Source organism: Barbus barbus, assembly GCF_936440315.1.
Source record: "Barbus barbus genome assembly, chromosome: 16".
Classification (NCBI taxonomy): Eukaryota; Metazoa; Chordata; class Actinopteri; order Cypriniformes; family Cyprinidae; genus Barbus; species Barbus barbus.
Window position 1 is genome coordinate 18,853,480 of NC_136744.1, and position 6,561 is coordinate 18,860,040.

Consider the following 6,561-nt stretch of genomic DNA (forward strand, 5'->3'; position numbering starts at 1 on the left):
ACACTCCAACAACCTTTATTGCCAATCAAATGGCCCTGTTCTGAACCCTCCTTTGGCTTCCCCTGTATGCCATGTTTCACTGTTATCTCTGAGTGAGGAGTGTGGGAGATGCTCTCTCTTCTCCGTTATGGCTAGCCATAGATCAAGGTCACTGTTTCTGTGATCATTACACCACTGAAGGTGACAGGCTGCATTTACAGGGCGATGATCAGAGGCCGTGAGGGAGACGAGCGGCTCTGTATTTCTCAGATGGATAATAGATATGCACTCACACAGACACACACACACATTTACAGTGAAACAAAGCATCTCTACGGCACAGGGAAATCCAAGTCTCTCTTCTATCACAATCCAGACACACATTACCAAGTGCTTCGGAATTACTGCCGAAACAGGTCAAGGTCCTATGAATGATCTCCAAAATATCAGCCATACGATGCTGTTGATACTATAAATGACAAAACATATTCAACCATTTAACACCGCATTTAACAAAAATCATGTATGTGAGTGTGTGCGTGAAGAGTGAGAGGGGGGATATTAGAATCATGCCATGGGGTGCATTGAGGAGGTCGCTGCTTTCCATATTGCAGTCGTGTTAGTGGAAGCTGTTTCCTGTCTGTTTTAAACAGTGGCAGCTGGCTTGAGAGCACCCTGGGCTGCCTCAGGGTCCAGCACACACACACACACACACACACAAATGGCAATTGGAAACTCATTATATAGGAATATTAAAATACATTATTGTTTGTAAATTAATGAGAAATTATATGCTGTACATATTTATCTTTTTCATATTTTACACACACATTGAAAGTGTGTGTGTGTGTGTGTGTGTGTGTGTGAGTGCATGTATTATATATATATAAAAATAAAATAATAAAAATAATACATCCACTATATATATATATAGACACACACAGATTTTCATAAAAAGAACAATATGTATAATATAATTTCTCAATTTACAATCCATACTATATTGTAATATTCCTATATAACGAGTTTCACACACACAAAATCACTCATTTCAAAAATCAAAAGAAAACTCTGGAGATGGTGCAAAACGGGACTCTTTCTGTTTGCTCTATCCACTCATAAACTAGTTGAAAGAAAGAAAGAAAGAAAGAAAGAAAGAAAGAAAGAAAGAAAGAAAGAAAGAAAGAAAGAAAGAAAGAAAGAAGAAAAGAAAAGAAAAGAAAAGAAATGAAAAGAAAAGAAAAGAAAAGAAAAGAAAAGAAAAGAAAAGAAGAGTTCATAAGCTGTATTGTCCTTAAATAATAGTAACTGATCAACAGTTACTGAAATAAATAGGCTGCAGCAGTTTAACATAATTTTCTCTACGGTTAAACTACATAATAAAATCAGTACTTTGATATGTATTTATTTCTGTAGATCAGCTGTGCACTGAATGATTCTTACAACGAATAATACGCGTATTCATCTGATTCGACATAAAAACCATAGATGTGGTTTATTGCAAAATGCCAACTATGCGAGGAGAACAGTCGCGCGGCCACTCAAGGCTTCAGTACATTAAAGTAGCAAAATGACACGGAATTATGTTGTGAGCAATATGGTTCAAATGTTCGATGCAGATGCATGTATAGCCCATCACAAATGCACATATAAGTAGAGCAGATGAGTGGAAACTTCAGCCAGAGCTTAACAGCGCGAGTGATCGCGAAGAGAAGAGAGGAATTGGATGATAAAGTCTACTAACTGGAACATTAACAGAGAAGTAACTTGCAAATATACCGTATTACAATATCTAAAAGTACGACAGAGCGTGGTAAAGCCGTAAAACTGTACATTAAATTATTATGGCCTCAACTTCGCCTAGTTAACAAACATTTTGTGTGAATCTGCTGTTGTCAGAGTTTAGGATCCAAAACGTCAGAATTGTGGTTACTGAAGCCAGAGAAGGCCGGAGAAATCGATTTCATTAAAACATGGGTGGACGCCTTGTTACATGTGCAGCGCCCTATCAGACTAATTTAATTGTCCTGAATGTTAATTACTAGTGACAGAGACGTGTTACTATTATAATGTTTCTAAGAAATAAAACTAGCTACAGAAACGCTGGACTAGCTGTGGTTTAATTCAGCCTTAACACAGGCAAGATTCTTTTTATAAATCGAATCCCTCAGCGACTAATGTTATTTTAAACTTTGAAAATTATCCATGCGGAGTTGCCCTAGATTTTTATTTTTATTTTTATTTATTTTTTATTACGATTTTCACTTCAACTGGCATTAAAATAACAGGCTATAATCTGAATATTTTTAAACAAAACGGACGTTTAATACAAAAAGATATTTACAATATTTATAATTACAACAAAACGGCAAATGATGTAGGCTACGAACTGCAGTGTTATTATAGTGCAAAGAGGAAACGTTGTTTAAAATACAGCCAAATATCTTCCCCAATAAATGAGTATTTGCTTGTTTCCGTGACAGGGGGGAGCACACCTTTGACTGCTCAACTGAAAAGTTTGGCCTTTCCTTTTTTCCTGCCGGCTGGTGAGGCGGGTAGGATAAGGATTACTGTGCTATAAGGTTGCTATAGTCTCTTAACCCAAAACCTTATGAAACGGTGATGTGACAGGGCAACTATTATGTACAGTAATAAATGTATATGTCATCAAGCATTAATTGCATTAACCTGGTAATTAAATATGCAACATCAAGGTAACTATTTAGCAACATAGTATCAATGTTACATTTCCCACTTTAAGTACATTTTTATTATAACCTATAGACTATATATAAACCACCAACCCCTTCCCACAAAAAAATAATACAAATTCGAGCGCTTTAGTAACACGTAACAAAGTAACAAAACATGTCAGAACTGTTTAATATAACAACATGTAATTAATCTGACTTCGTAATATATTAACATAATTCCAAATTCCGTATTAACTCGTTTATTTAGTTAGACCCTCCTACTGAGAACAGGTTCACCTTAAAGTTCAGCCAATGAGCAGCACGAATCAGTCATCACAACCAATCACGCAGCCGTTCTGAGAACTTCTGAGCAAACTTCATACAAGTTCACCATCAGAACATTTTAAGTTGATAAGTGCACACAAGCATATAGATATATATTTTCAAATGATCATGAATATTCATCGGTATAAATCCTACCTTTGAGTCTCACACGTAAACGCCTGCGTGCGGATCTTAGCATATCTCCATCCTCTAGTCCCCTCTTTACTTCCAGCAGACAAGTTTTATTCTTTTTATATAACACCTGCAACGCTTTATTTGCTTTGATTGCTATTTCCCCTCCTTTATCAATCTAGTTCAGTGGAGCAGAGGTTGCTCTCCTTTTTTGTTGTCGTCTAAACCGTTTAGTTTTGGATGATCGGTCAAAGGTTGTGAAAAGCAGCGGGGAGAGGCAGGACGCCCAGCCGAGGAGGGAACGCAGGAGGCCGGACAGATCTAGTGGGCTGCATCGACGAAACGGACCATTAGACAGGGAAAAGCCATGGCTCACATCTCTGGTCGATCAGGTAAGCGCAGGGCTCTCTTTTCGTCTCGCCAAACAGTGTGAGTGTTTATTTTCTAGCGGTAGGGGTGAGTCGCCGTCAGCTCAGGTAAGAACATACAGTAGGTGTACTTTACAAACTACTTGACCAGCGACAAACCTTTATTGACCGCCCTATTATGTTGCAAGTCTGCTCTTACGGTAGTTCTTTGCTCGCTGAAAAGTATTTGCCTTGTCAATCTGTACATTTTAAGTGGCAACTGATTCACACTGGGATTATGCTATTATGTGATGTTATTAGCTGGGCCCGTGTGCTGACATAACTGCTCACTGTAATCCATACTAGTATTACTGCGGGATCTCCCATTGCATCATTCAAATATTAATTTCTCCAAACATCAGCCTTTTTGCGATCGCATAGTTTTATGGCAATATTAATATTACATAAATTCATATTTCCAATGTTATTATTATTAGGCTCAGTACTACTGTCGTCGTTGTTGTTATTAATATTAGGCTTCTGTTGTTGTCGTCGTCGTCGTTGTTGTTTATGCTGTTCAGTTAATTGAAAACATAGATCATATGCTAATTCACCTTTCTATTTTGGGTGTAAACGCGAAGATCAATATAACACTTGTAATAATCTAATTAATTATGGTAAAATTAAAAGCAAGTACAAAATCAATCTCTGATGCTGTGGACAGAACTCAATTGATGGTCCATCTGTTCACTCTAGACATCATGAATGGGTAATCTAAAGACACAGCTGATATCATGACTGGCGTTGTGAATGCCGTTTTGTTGTTTTGGTGACAGCGGTCAAAATTTTGGAAACTTCATATTTTGGTTTATTGAGGTATTGGATTTTAAAACATCTCAATTGCAGTTAATATAGGAAAGATGATTAATTTATCGATAAAATTGTTTTTGTATAATCTAGGTATTGTGCAAAACACTAATATCATTATACTACTATTATTATTAGGCTACTATTAATGTTAGTAGGCTATTATTTGCAATTTCTTTTTTCCATCTGTTTAATTTCTGTGATAGCCTACTCTAAACTCGATCAGAGATTATTTAAACTTTTTTCAGTTATAACTTTTTTTTCCCCAAGGAAAAAAATCTCAATGATTTTTTTCGGTGTTTGTGATAACTCAATACCTCTGGAAAAACACAACCAAATAAGCTATTTTAAAACAATCCGGCGACTGAAATTCCCAGTAAGCGTAACAGACTTCTTAAAATTCCATTATGGGTTATTCCTGCTGTAAAAGCTAAGGATACTTGCATTCAGCTATAGCACACTGAAGTGGACAGCAGGCTTAGTGGAGTGGAAAGTATCGATTGGTGACGTAGAAAATATTACAGTGAATGAGATGAAACCTATGGGCTTTTTAAAAGTGGAAATAGAAATATTGGATAGTGGAACAGAAGTGATTTTCTGCGTTCTTGTTAGACGTTCATCGCTGTTCACTCTGACTAATAAACTTATGTGGCGTATAGCAGAGGTTGTCAAAACAGATGCACTATACCACTGCACCTTCTCTCTCTTTCTCTGTCTGTCTCTCTCTTTGACACGTTCGATCACTCTCTTCCAATCGTTCTCTTAAGAGTAAAACCTCCTGGGTTGGTCTAAAAAAAGAATGCAAAATGTAAAACGTGTTTTCAAACAAGCCAGACCTTTAAAAAAATATTTTTGCATGTTTCTTGTTTATTTAAACTGGCACGCTTGCAATTTATTACACATTTTCCCTTGCCCAGCTGTGACAGGACGGTAATATTATAGGAAAACTAAAAACAATATAGGCCTACTGTATGCATGTAGCCTATGTATGTATGTGTATATATATATATATATATATATATATATATATATATATATATATATATATATAAATAAAAACATCGAGGAGCCACATTAAATATAATTGTATTTTGTAGCACAAAGACTTAATATCCCGCTTTTAGCATTCAGTGGCCACTATGATCAGTTGCAATTAGTTTTCCTATCATTTAACAGAGGAAGTAAGTAATATAGTAAAGGGGAGTGGAGGCAAAAAGCTGGGGTCTTGCGGGGAAATAAAAGCAGCTTTAAGGGAAATGTGTAGTCGAGTGTGAAATTACAGCCCATGGTGTTACATATTGTACCAGAAGCTCCCTCCAAAAATACTAACAAAAAGAAGAATCGTCCCCAAATTTAGCCGGAAGGCATAACATAACATAGCCTCCTGTTCTTTTAGCCGAACCTGCAACGGTCACAGGGCGAACACTTCATAAATGTGTAAGATCCTTCTTCAGTCAAGCCAAAGCCTGCACTTTTTACTAATTACTACAAGCATTTAAACACATGTGTGGTGCTTAAATTTAGATCTGTGCGTATGTGCAATTTTACAATATATATATATATATAAACAAGCAGTGAAAAAGATAACAGCAAAAACAATATCAATGGCAACAACGATAATAGTGTGATAATAACTGAGTGCGATGCGTAAAATTAGTGCATACGATTGTATTTGAATTTTAACAATAAAAAAATATACTTTTTTTATAAAAATTATGACATTTAAGAAGATAGCACGCTGACTTTATCACCTGCTTTAAAAAGTGATAAAAAGCAAACATGATCACAATATGTTCCAGGATCTAAAAACTTATTCTGAAACAGCTTCTTTTTTTTCTGAGACAAGTAGCTATATAAACATTTTATATCGATTTATTAGAAATGTTGCCTAGATAGATAGATAGATAGATAGATAGATAGATAGATAGATAGATAGATAGATAGATAGATAGATAGATAGATAGATAGATAGATAGATAGATAGAATTGGTTTAAAATAAAAATAGCGAAAAGATAGAGGAGTCTAAAATAAATAAATAAAATAGCGAAGCGTCAACTGAACATGGGTACACTCAGTGATCAACTAGGCATAAACAAACTGACAAAACCACGAGTCAACGATGAACAACCATCGATTTCAGTTCTACAAAACATTTTTTTCTTATATATCTGAGCAAAAATAACATGAAAAATAAATAAAAAATAAGAAAATAAATAAA